The sequence below is a fragment of the Nanorana parkeri genome, unplaced genomic scaffold, assembly GCF_000935625.1.
Source record: "Nanorana parkeri isolate BGI_ZX_2015 unplaced genomic scaffold, ASM93562v1 scaffold936, whole genome shotgun sequence".
Lineage (NCBI taxonomy): Eukaryota > Metazoa > Chordata > Amphibia > Anura > Dicroglossidae > Nanorana > Nanorana parkeri.
This window is the reverse complement of record NW_017307204.1, coordinates 552,632-566,390: the sequence shown is the minus strand read 5'-3', so window position 1 is coordinate 566,390 and position 13,759 is coordinate 552,632. Positions and strand designations below refer to the sequence as shown.

The 13,759-nt window shown below is 41.5% G+C and overlaps 1 protein-coding gene across 1 annotated transcript in view; it reads left to right on the top strand.

Annotated features, from left to right (window-relative positions):
- CYSTM1 (cysteine rich transmembrane module containing 1) overlaps positions 1-13,759 on the top strand; it is a 63,275-nt gene that overhangs the window by 8,854 nt on the left and 40,662 nt on the right. The window lies entirely within an intron of this gene.

The following is a 13,759-nucleotide window of genomic DNA, read 5'->3' as shown; positions in this document are numbered from 1 at the left end:
TAGGGCTGCGGAAATTAACGATTAATTACCCGATTCATAGTTAATATTTTTGATCGATTAAAATTATTTTGATCAATAATGAAAGTTCTTCTGCACAAGCGCCATCTGCGGCATTGCCCTATATACATACACCACAGCAATAAAGTACTAAAATGAACTAGGATCACAGTAATCCAGCACTTAATTTAACTCCGGTGCCCCACTCAATATGGCCGCTGCATTCTGTCTCTCTCTCCGCATGCTGAAGTGTGCAGAAGTCGCCAACTGTCTGCAGAGTCAATAGCTACAGACCTCCAAACTTTGTGTGGCCTTCAGATTGGCACAACAACAGTGCATAGAGAGCTTCCCGCACGGTTCCACAATGCTGTGCATTCCAGTGCAGTGTGATTGCAAACAATTGTGCACACAGTTTTATTCTGAAGTAAACTTTGTAAGGCCTGGTTCACACCTGTACGTTTTGTAGCGCATTCAACGCTCTACAAAACGCTCAAACATGAAAATCCCATTGTTTTCTATGGGTATGGTTCACACCTTGCCATATTTCAGCCCGTCTGAACGCGATACAAAACGGCCTACGCCTGAAAAGGTACATGAGCTTCTTTGCAGCGTTTTTGTCACGCGTTTCCATTGGGATACAGCCAAGTAGCCCTTGGAAACGTGCGTTTTGTCGCGCGTTTTTACCGCGAATCGTGGTAAAAACGCACGACAAAAGTGCATATTCGTTACGCCTAGGTGTGAACAGAGCCTAACAATCGAAAAATAATCGAAAAAATAATTGGCTAACTAATCGATTGTGAAAATAATCATTAGTTGCAGCCATATTACAATCTCACATTTAGTTTACTAATTTGTTTTGAGATTATAGTCCATTATAGGAGTGAGCTTGGAGCAACACACACAGGGACACATGGGGAACAAAAGTAGCCCCCCACCAGAAGGAAGGACAGTGTCGGCACCAATTCAGAGATGATTTGAGGATCTACAGCCGAGTGATACACGACTAAACGGAAACATCCCTCTTACAAGTGAGATCCCCAAACGGATTTTCTATAAATATTCCAACTTTAACTCTTTTGCTGCCAAGCCCTCGAACGCTTTACACCTCAGCTGGCCAAGCCATTTTTAAAATTTTTCCCATTGTTTTGATTTTCTGTTGCTAGCGTTTGTAAAAGACCCCCCAAACCATATATTTTCTAAAAGCACAGGCCCGGTAGAATAAAAAGATGGTGCTACTAATTTTGTAGGTCCTGCGATAATTGCGCAAATGTTTGTCAAATCAATATTAAACCTATACAAATACACAATTAAATGGATAAAAGCACACTAAAATCAGTATCAATGCACACAAAAAATACTTTTCCGACTAAATCTAAAAGATAAAACTCTTGAGTTAATAAAAAACAAATATGTGTAAATTTTAAATTGTGCCTTTTTTTGCGAATCGTTAAAAAGTAACGCAAAACTGTAAATAAGCGACATGTAAAAAATTGTTTGTGCGCTGTGTTGGTGTGTGTTGTGATAAAACACACACCGACACAGTGCACAAACAAGCCTATAAGGAAAAGTATTTGTACAGTGCTGACATCACAAACTCAGTCAAATATTTTTTCAAACGGCAAATGTCCATAAATAATGGAGACTCCACCCTGTATGTGAATCTCATAATTCATATAGATAAACGGCTATACTGCATTCAGATGATAGACTTTGTAATATATGTGGGCGGATACATTCACTAAATTGCAACTGAAAGAGCACGTGTGGGCATAATAGTTTTCCAAAGAATGTCAAATAGATTTCACATGATCCACTCTATTCATTAAATTGCAGACCATGCACATATTATGTTTCACATGATCCACTGTGTCGATCTGTATGCACTCCACATCTTTAGCCGCATTAAATATTTGACTTGCAGAATTCACTTTTTCAAATCTCTGCTGATTGTAACAGTATCTGAGTTATGGCTTCATAAAGATGCACCAGTGAATCAGGTGTACCTGGGCAAATTACGCTTCACTGTGATCATAAATTGTATACAGCATCCAGAATATACTCAAAAACTGTAGGAGATATAAATAACCAAATTCCAAAGGCAATTTTCTTTAAGGTGCGTATCAGGACGCAAATTGCACCAATAGAACAGGACCCTCTATTATTTATCTCTCTATAGATACCCCAGAAATGTGTCCACTTCAGTTAGGGTCCAAAATTTGTAATTCGTAAAACCAAAAACGGAATTCCTATCGCCCGGAACATGTAGTTTCGGGCGCCGAGTGGATAGTTTTTTTTTCTACATTTAGCACTGCAGCAGGCTAGCAGAGCTAAATGTAGAGTGTGGGAACCACCGCTCATTTAGTATAAGTGATCTCAGATCAGTTGTATAAAATGAGCAGACATCTTGTTTGCATAAAAGCAGCGTGTTGTTGGTCATCGTGGTTAGGTGACCACGCTGCCCAATGAAAAGCGCTTTGCTTGTGTAAATAGGGTTTTGGTTAAAAACATTTTTTGGATCAGGACAAGTAGATTATCATGAAGGACAAGTAATCTGGGCCCCAGCTTTAGTCCTTGGACAAGTATTGTAAAAAATGTTTTAAACATATGCATGAGGTAAAGTTCATATTTCAGGTTACCGTTCAAAGTGGACCGTTACCCTTATCTTTAAAATAACAACAAACACACCTTTAGAAATGTTTAGCAATGACAATCTACAAACACACACTTCTAGATAATTGCCGGCTTTGTATTCTTTGCATAGCTTATTTCTCTTTTTCCCCCCAGTCTTCTGACAGTGGCCATGTTAACTAAGGGCAGATTACTAGCTCTTTTACTACTTCCTTTATTTCTGGCAAATGTGACTAGACATGTGACTATGCACATCATCTTAGGGGAGGAAAATGCCTTTCCCTGAGATCTCGTGAGATTACAGATGAGATTTTCCAGCAATGCTCTGCTGATGACTAGGGAATCCCAGTGTGCTGCAGTCATCCCAACCATGCATGAATCAATAGAGGGTCTCATATATTGTCCATTTAAACCTTCAGTGTTAGTATCTGGATGCATTCAAATAACAGTGAAGTATAATGGTACTTGACTTTTAACCCCAAATTCCTGTTTCTGGTGACTTTTTTTCTTTCGAGGGATCTCCTTAGTGATCCGGCCGCATGTATCCCTAATGCTTTTTCTCTCTGCACGAGTCTTCCTCAGAGGGGACCTAAACGAATGAATGTGACCTACATCCGTATATGCCCATTTGCAGATGTCCTCTACCTCCTCATCTTCCTCCTATGTCCATCCCGCGCGAAACCCATGCCAACTCATGCGTTTTTGGAAAAATCCCTTTTATGGAGTGAATGTTGCCTTCTGCCTGCCCATGACTTTCAACTTCCTTGATTTCCAGTGTGCGTTGCATCTCTTTTCCTGCTGCTTGATATGATGCTATCTTGATTTCTCAAGACTACTTATCTCATTATGCATAGCTTCCAGCAAGCAATGATCATGTTGCATTGTTCAGATGCTGAGTTGTAGTTTAAAAGTCAGATTCCGAAAGAGTTGTGACACAAGGAAGTGCATATTCTCAGGGCTGAGTGAAATTGTGGCAGTGCATTGAGGAAGTACATCATATGGGCATGTTCACTGAGTTTTTACACATTTTTAGATTTATATGGTTTTTAGAAGTTTAAAAATTAAATATATAAATACATATTTTAAAAAAAAGGGTTTTGACCATAGATGCCATTTAATATTTTGTCCCATGGGTCACCTACTTGACCCTCTTGTCAGAGTTTACCCCAGTTTCCAAGTGTCTTTTGGTCATACCGAAAACTGTTCACTCACACCTTAGCTTTTATTTTCAGCGTCTAAAAAAAAAAAATTCCCACCCTTTTAAGGGTTCAAATGGTCTGTCTGCCTTCCATTGATTTTTTTTCCCCCTCTCCTCATCCTGCAGGACAATAATGTCCAAATAATGCTTCAGAGGCTGTTGTAGTGCAAATTCCTCCAGCACTGCTTTTATGCACACCGAGGATTTGTAAGTAATCAACAAAACTTGGTAGGCCTCAAGGCTTTATTTACTTCAATTGCTGCAGAAAAGCAGTACATTTAACCTTATAATTTGTTCCCTGAGAAAGACCTTTTATGTATCATTCTGAAATTTATTCCTGATGATAATGAACAAGAGAATAGCATGTAATTAAGGTTTATTTGGGATATACTTGTTACATAGTTACATAGTATTTGAGGTTGAATAAAGACATTAGTCCATCAAGTCCAACCTATTAGGATCTCATTCTAGGAGTACCTGTACCCCTGTATATTACGGTCCCTTAATAAAATCATCCAAAAGTTTCTTGAACAATTCCACATTCTTTGCTGAAATCACCGCCTGTGGCAGTGAGTTCCAGACCCTAACTGATCTTACTGGGAAGAATTTTTTTTCCACCAATTTTAGGTGGTGGCCTCTAGTTTTTGTAATGGAGTTAATTTTAAACAGTTTATCGCTATAGTTGCTACCACCATTGAACATTTTGTACATGGAGATCATACCCCCCCTTAATCTCCTCACCTCCAATGTGAACATGTTTAAATTTAGTAGCCTTGTCTCGTAGCTCTGGTCCTCCATACCCCTAATTAGTTTGGTTGCCCTCCGCTGGACTTTTTCCAACTCAAGGACATCTTTTCTTAGTACTGGTGACCAGAACTGGACCGCGTACTCCAGATGAGGTCGAACCAATGATCTATAAAGTGGCAAAATTATAGACTTGTCCCTGCAATACATCCCCTTTTTAATACAGGACAAGACCCTGCTAGCTTTGTTTACAGCAGCCTGGCACTGCAAACTACCTTTCAGTTTGTGGTCTACAATGACCCCCAAATCCTTCTCCATTTCTGACTTCCCTAGCGGCATACCCATAATTGTATAACCCATTTGTTTATTTTTAATTCCATTGTTGGCAGGGTTGTATCTCTCTGCTACTATTATCCTTGCCTATATGCTTATCTTACAAAAGAAATGTTTCATGGCAGATAAATAAAACTCCAAGTCGTGTCTTATAATGGACCATGGGCCTTTTCCATTGTAAGGCAAAGCAACAGGTTCACTTTAATGTAGTTTTTTCAGCAACATATACTTCCCTTCCTTTTGCTTCCCTGCCACTACATTCAGCTACCAGAGGTAAATGAAAGTCCTGTGGAAGCTACAGGGTATTGACTCCTCACGTTACAGCACTGATTAGCTCCGTGCTGTAACATGCAAAGCATTACATGCTCCTTTTGCACAGAAGTATTATTATTATTTTATTATATTATACAGGATTGCAACAGCAATCCAACAGTTGGCGCAGTGCTTTACAATATAAGGAAGACATTACAATTACAATAAAATTCAAGACAAGATGGTTAGGAGGGCCCTGCCCGTGAGGGCTTACAGTCCTAAAAGGGAGGGGCAAGTGGTACATGTAGAGGCAGCTGTGTGGGGATGGACTTTTTGAGAACCTGATGGTTCATTGGTTAGTTAGAGGTGGGATAGGCTTCCCTGAAGAGATAAGTCTTTAAGTATTCCCTAAAGGCAGTCAGAGTTCCAGAGGATGGGAGAGACTCTAAAGAAGTCCTGGAGGCGAGCATGGGAGGAGTTGATGAGGGAGCTGATAAGCAGGAGGTCTTTGGAAGAGCGGAGGGGACGGTTAGGGAGATACTTTCAGATGAGGTTTGAGATATAGCCGGGGGCAGAGTTGTGGATGGCTTTGTAAGTGGTTGGTAATTTTTAGAGTTTTATCCTTTGGGTTATGTGGAAGCCAGTGCAGGGATTTTCAGAGGGGAGTTGCAGACACTGAGCAGTTGTTTAGGTGGATGAGTCTAGCAGCTGCATTCATGATAAACTGCAGGGGGGAAAGCCTGTGTAAAGGTAAGCCAATAAGGAGGGAGTTGCAATAGTCAAGACGAGAGATAACAAGTGAGTGGATAAGTAGCTTAGTGGTTTCATTGGTGAGGAAGGGGCGCATTTTGGAGATGTTATGAAGGTGGCAGAATTTGGATAGGGATTGGATGCGTTGCAGAAAGCTGAGGTCTGAGTCCAAGATGACACCTAAAAACCTTGGCATGGGGGGAGGGATGGATCGTTGTGTTATCAATCTCAAGGAAAAAGTTGGGGGAAGGTGCACGGGCAGGAGGAAATATGAGCTCAGTTTTTGAAAAATGTAGTTTTAAGAAGTGTTATGACATCCAGACAGATATGTCAGTTAGTAGATTAGTGACACGGAAGGACACTCTGGGGGTGAGCTGTGGAGTAAAAAGATATATTTGAGTGTCATCGGCATAGATATGGTATTGGAAGCCATGTGAGGTTATTAACTGACCAAGAGAGGTGGTGTAGATAGAAAAAAAGAAGGGGTCCAAGGACTGAGCCTTGGGGGACCCCTACAGAAAGAGGAAGAGGAGGGGAGGATTTAGATTTGTAGGTGACACTAAAGGAGCTTTTAGCTAGGTGGGATGAGAACCATGAGAGAGCAGAGTCTTGTAGGCCAAGCAAGTGGAGTTTTTGGAGGAGGAGCAGGTGGTCAACAGTGTCAAAAGCCGCAGAAAGGTCTAATAGTAAGAGTAAGGAGTAGTGGCCGTTGTTTTTAGCTGTTAGTAAGTCATTAGTGAGTTTTATGAGGGCGGCTTCAGTAGAGTGTAGGGGGCGAAAGCCGGACAGTAAGGGGTCCATAAGGTTGTTATTAGTCAGGTGGTGACTCAGATCGTTGTACATAAGGCTTTCTAGTAGTTTGGAGATGAATGGGAGCAAGGAGATAGGTCTAAGATTGTTGAGGTTGGTTGTATCCAGTGAGGGTTTCTTGGGTATTTGGCTGACCCAGTGCATGCTTTTAGAGGGGAAGGAAAGATGCCAGTAGAGGGGGAAAGATTGAAAATGTGAGTACGAGACTGTAGGATAGAGCAAGAGGGTAAACGAAGTAGTGGTGAGGGAACAGGGGACAAGTGGTGAGGTAGGTGTCACAGAGAAGCTTTGTAACCTCTTCTGCGGTGACAGAGTCAAAAGAGGAAAGTAACAAGTGTGATGGCGGGTCTGGTACATTAATAGTGGAAGGTGACTGGGCAGTGGCGATCTTGTCCCGAATTGTATTTATTTTGTTTTTGAAATGAATGGCAATGTCCTGGGCAGTGAGTTGTGGTGGTGGTGGTGGGAGACATAGTAGAGACTTTAAAGTAGAAAAGAGTTGACGTGGTCTGGATGAGATTATGTTAATGAGAGTTGCAAAATAAGTTTGTTTGGCAGCACAGAGGGAGGAATTGTATTTTAGGAGCGCAGCTTTATACAGGGTGAAGTCTTTCAGAGACCTAGTTTTTAGAAGCACTGGGTATTTGCTTAGGCTGTCATGCAAAATGGAGCAGTGGAAAGATAAATACCTTCTAACTGAAGGTTAAAAATGTAACTCCACAGACATGTTCACCAATCAGCTATAACATGAGATATGACCACTGAGAGGTTAAATTAATAACATTGGTTTTCCCATTACAGTGGCACTTGGAAGTGGGTGGGATTTATTAGGCAGCAAGTGAACATTTTGTCCTTGAAGTTGATGTGTTGGAATCAGAAAAAAATGGGCAAGAGTAAGGATTTGAGCAACTTTGACAAGGGCCAAAGTGTGATGACTGGGTCAGAACAGCTCCAAAGCTACAGCGCTTGTGGAATGTTCCTGATCGGCAGTGGTCAGGACCTACCAAGGAAGGAAAACTGGTGACAGGGTCATGGCTGGCCAAGGCTCATTGATGCACATATGGAGCAAATGCTGGCCCGCGTAGCTACTGTAGCTCAGATTGCTAAAAAAAGTTAATGCTGGTTCCGATAGAAATGTGTCTGAACACACAGTGCATCCCAATTTGTAATTGGTTGCATTTGGGGCTGCATAGCTGCAGACCAGTCAGGGTGCCCATGCCGACCCATGTCCACCGCCAAAAGCACCTGGAGTGGGCATGTGAGCATCAGAACTGGACCTCAGAGCAATGGAAGAAGGTTGCCTGGTCTGATGAATCACATTTTCTTTTACATCATGTTGATGGCTGGGTGCATGTGTGTCTCTTACGTGGGGAAGACATGGCACCAGGATAAAGTATGGGAAGAGGAGGATCAGTGATGTTTTGGACAATATACTGCTGAGAAACCTTGGGTCCTGCCATTCATGTGGATGTTACTTTGACATGTATCACCTACCTAAACATTGTTGCTGACCAGGTACACCCATCATGAAAACAATATTCCCTGATGGTAGTGGCCTCTTTCAGCAGCATAATGAGCCCTGCCACACTGCAATCATGGTTCAAGAATGGTTTGAGGAACACCATAACGTGTTCAAGGTGTTGACCTTGCCTATAAATTCTCCAGATCTCAATCCAGTCAAGCATGTATGGGATATGGTGGAAAAATCCATGGAGGGCCCACCTTCCAACCTACAGGACTTAAAGGATCTGCTACTGATGTCTTGATGCCAGATACCACAGCATACCTTCAGAGGTCTAGTGGAGTCCATGCCTCGTTGGGTCAGGGCTGTTTTGGCAGCACAAGGGGGACCTACTGAATATTGGGCATCTGGTCATAATGTTATGGCTGATCGGTGTATAACAAAACACGACCTGAACCAGTCAAATATTAATTGAAATGACCCTGTTGCAAAAGTTAAACTTATTTATGTCAACCTGTAAAAGAAGGTGTTTTACTTACCTTTTTGGTGCCAAGGTGTTAGATCTTTGCTGTTTTGAAGAGCCTCAGGCGTTATTGCTATACAAGGCTTTCAGGTGTGTGAGATAGCATGTCCTTCGGTGGGTGCTGCCAGCCACTAGGTCACTGTTGGCTGGCAGAAGAAAACACCAGGCCTAGCTGGGGAAATTCTGACAAACCCAGATAGCAGTGTCAGTTAGCAGTGGTGACTGGAGTTCTGTAACAACAGAGACTTAACATACCACCCATTAGAAAGATAAGTGAAAATCTTATTTTACAGACTGGCTTTTTAAAATATATTTTAATACGGTGACAGGGTTAAAAAAAAATAGAAAAAGTTAATGAAGTGCATGTCTACATACAGCTAGCATGTGTACCTACACTTTCATAATCTAAATGAAGAAAAATGCACATTTGTCACATAGAAAAAGTAGGTACACCCATACATTTGCCACAATTTCAAATCCCTAAAATTAGAATAGGGTGCCCCAGATTAGGTGCCAAAGGAGCATACCAAAGGTAGTATGCAGGTTGAAATTTTCTTAAAGTGGCATTAAAGTCAAAAATATTTTTCCCTCCCCCCAATGTTAAGGAAAGCACTTACCCTAAATGATGTTTCTTAATCCGATCTTCTTTTCTGTCCTTTTCAGATGTCCCTCCAGCGCTACGGCGGGTCTCTGATCCAGCGCTGACTCCTCTGAGCTTGCTGGCACTTCTGTCCCACGGTGTCTGCATGTGGGTGCACACGTCCATAGACTTACCTTGTGTCTTTCCTCGCATCCCGGACGAAAATGTGAACTGCGCATGCGCCCGCCCCAAGATGCTTTGCGGCCGCCCGAGATTTTTCACATTTTCGGATGGGAGCGCACGGGGAAGACACAGGTAAGTATTAACCCTTTTCAAAGCGTTTTTTTTTTTACACTTTTTGCATATATCTACTGCTTAGTAGCAGTAGATATATGCAAAAAAAACGGGGTTTTAATAACCCTTTAAATCTCAGATATCTAGGGTCCTGCATTCTCTTTACTATAAGGCCTCATTCACATGGGGCTAACACAGGGCATACACGTCCAACAGGCCGATTCCGGGAGGGACAGGTGCTGCGTGTGATTGTGTGCAGCAGCCTGTTATTCCCTATGGGAGGATGCGGCCATACGCTGTTATCCGCCCACCCAAACTGCACATCCGTGTTAGCCCCGTGTGAATGAGTCCTAAATGTGTGTTGTTATCATGCCAAGATTAAAGGACCCCTCTTACAAAGAAGGTTGGGGATGCCTATAAGGCTGTCAATGGATTAAAAAAAAAACATCACTGAATTGTTTGAAATCAATCAGTCCACAGTAAGGAAACATAATTCACAAGTGGGGTAGATTTCAAACAAATCATTTTTTCAGGACTTTCTGGCCCAGAAAATTATACAGCCGAAGAGCTGATTGATGCTAAAAGATGTTTTGAGATCCTGCATGCATCTACAAACAGAAATCAATTGCACCAAATTACCTGTATGGGATGTATGCTAGGTAAAAAGTTTTGCTGTCCAAAAAGAACATTAAAGCACGACTACAGTTTGCCTGTAAACATAAAGGCAAAGACCAGGCCTACCTGATCATTGTTCTTTAGACTGTTGAATCAAAGATATATTTGTTTGGCCACAGTAAAATAAGGCATGTTTTGTACAATCCAAAGACAGCACTCTGGGAGATCCTCCTACCAACTGTGAAGCATGGTGCTGAAAATGGTATGCTTTTGAGTTGCTATGAATTCTGCATGCTTTCAAAGTGAGCTTGATGAGAATGTGAGGCCATCTGTCTGAAAGTTTAAGTTAAACTGGAAATTGATCTTTCAACATAATGACCCGAAGCACTCTAGCAGATTCACCAAGGAATGGTTAAACCCCCCCCGCCCCCTGATTTAAATACCATTGGAATGTTTAACTGGGATATGAAAGGGGCAGCTAATGCAAGGAAACCCACAAACATTTTGCAGGTAAAGGAAGATTGCTTGGAGAAGTGGTCAAAAATTTCACAAAATCATTGTCTGACACACTGGTAGGCAGATATGCAAATGCCTATAAGAAGTTTTTTTTTTATTTTTGTATTTCTTTATTTAGGACAGAGACTAAGTACAAACATGTGACTGAATAATAAGATGTACCAATAAGACTGTAACCATTCACCATCCATTACATGTGTACTTAGCTTTTCCACAGTACACCATTACATCTATTCATATTTTTATTGAATGAGTGAATGAAGAGGCAGATTTTCCATATTTTTGTTTGAATACATATATCGCCTTTATCTGTAGGCATTGTTTGAACAAAGATCTAATGTTTATCTGTTCAAATATGTTGCAAAAGGCAACCATTTCCATGGGGTGTACTTACTTTTTCACATGACTGTGAAGAATATATCAACATTTTGATTCAAATTTGACTAGGTTGTTCATAAGTCATCTAATGTAATGATTAACTGACGTCCTTTTTTTTTTTTTATAATCACTGTTTGTTAAAGTAAAACAGTGATACACCCAGTACCTGCTGGGTGTGTATCCTTAGTCAGAGGCCAGCATGTACTGTGAAGATAAATAAAATGATATCAGTGGCATGGGTTTTATAATGATCAGTGTGACGTTATTTATTATGCAAAAGGTGCTTGTGACCAAAGCCACTGGTTTTGCAATTACTCTTTATTACTTGCTAATTGATGTCTGCCCTGGTTTGTAGGTGTTAAATCATCTTACATTCATTAGTTAAACAAACATATTTTTCTTTTCAAATTATTGTTTTTCCACTTCCTGACCTCATGGACATTAGTTTTTTTGCCGTTTTGCTGCTGCACGCAATTTTGAGACTTAACACATAGGGGTGCCCAGTATCTGCACCAATACCGATACTGGGCATTTTCAAGAGTACTCGTACTTGTGAAGATGCCCTGATACTACTTGTTGGGGACCTCGCGGTGCCTGTTTACAGCACCTTTGGTTGGCCACACATCTCCCGCATCCTGACACTATGGGGGGGTCTCCCCCGTGTACAGCAGTTCCACTTCTGCACTGCTAAACAATTTTCCATGTGCTAAGATCTGCAGATCTTGGGACATGAAATCTGCAGTCAGATAACATGGTACATTTTATCTGACTGCAGAGCATTCCTCTTCTTCCCAGCCATGGTACAATGTTATCTGATTGCAGAGCATTCCTCCACATTCCAGCCATGGTACAATGTTATCTGACTGCAGAGCATTCCTCCTCATCCCAGCCATGGTACAATGTTATCTGACTGCAGAGTATTCCTCCTCATCCCAGCCATGGTACAATGTTATGTGACTGCAGAGCATTTGTAGTCCTCTATAGCTAGTGGTATTCTGAATTGCTGTAAAATGTATTGCTGAGATTTGCTGTAAAATGTATTGCTGAAATTTGTAGTCCTAGAGCTGGCAGAACTACCATGGGTGCAGCTGGGACCGTGCCCTGGCACTTCACTGTCCTAAAATCATTGGTCTGTATTGTTTTTAGAAATGCACACAAACACAAAAAAAGGTATCAGTAATTAGTACCCTGTTTCCCCAAAAATAAGACCTAGTACTATTGTTGGGAATTGTTGTATAATACGGTGGCACAATGCAGAATGCCACCAACTAATATATATTCTGGTCAGTGGCGTAACAACCGGGGGGGGGGGCGCCGGCCGAAAATGGCACTTTTGGCTAAATGCAGAAAGTGTCATTTTCCTGCAGATACATCGGTGCGGTGCATCCGTGCTTTCTTTCTTCCCCGCTGGGCGCTGCTCTGTGTCCCAGCGGGGAGCAGAGAAATTGACAGCCTGCGGGATTGACAGCCTCCACAGGAGGCGGAGCTCTCCTCCTGCACCGCTCGCTCAGCCTCCTGTGACAGCGTGTCAGAGGAGAGCAAGTGCAAACACTCCGTGAACGCTGAGTGTTTGTAGATAATTGAGGACATTGTATGTGTACTGTATCCCCAATTATGAATGAATGGGAGTGATCTACATCACCTCCTGTTCATCCATAGTTGTAGTTATAGTAAACAATGTACTCATGTTATCAATGAACAGGGACACTCAGTATAGAGGATTCCTGTTCATTGATAACAGGGGATGCAGAAAAAAAGATTGAGGACTCTGTGTTCTCAATCTCTTTTTTTTCTATTTTAAAAGGGAAATATCGGGTCTGTTTAGACCCCCAATATTTCCCCGAAGCCCCTAAAAGTAACGTATTAAATACAAATATTTAATAAAAAATGAATTAATAAACAAAAATAAATATAAACTTTTAAAAAAAGTTTATAAAAATAAAAATACAATGCCATTATAGAACGTAGAATAAAACATAGATAAACTTAAATGTTCTATTCTTAATTCTATAATGGCATTGTAGTACTTTCAGGTGTACAGTAAATAACACAGCTTCATAACATAACATATCAGCTAGGGAACTACAAGTCCCAGCATGCCCTCATTGCCCCTGTACAACAACCAGATATTGCCGTTGCCTGGGTGATATGTGTGTATGAGCGGGGGGTTTGTACAGGGACAATGATTGCATGCTTGGATTTGTAGTTCCCTAGCGGATATGTGTGTGGGTGGGGGGGTACAGTTCAAGGGGTCCTGACTTACTTTCACATCGGGCGCCCTCGGTTGTCGGCGGGATAGCGGCGAGTGAGGGAGCTCACGGCAGCGGCGTTCGCGGCTTCAGTGTCCTGTGCGGTGGGCATGGCTTCAGCGTCCTGGGCGCAGTGTGTGACGTACGTGCGACTCAGGCCGCGTGTGGAGCCCCGAACAGGCTAATTAATCAATAGCCGACGAATCGACGATCGAAAACGTCGACAACGTTTTCGATCGTCAATTTTAATCGACTTAATCGATTAACTGTTGCAGCTCTACATGTGTTTATTTGTATGCAGATGGTGGGGGCAGCAGGTTTGGTTTTAATTTTTTAAAATTTATATTTGCTTTTTTTTTACTTTTGTAAATTGTATTAATTTTAATTAATTTTTTTTTTTTTTACCTTTTTTTTTTATTGGCTTTTTTTT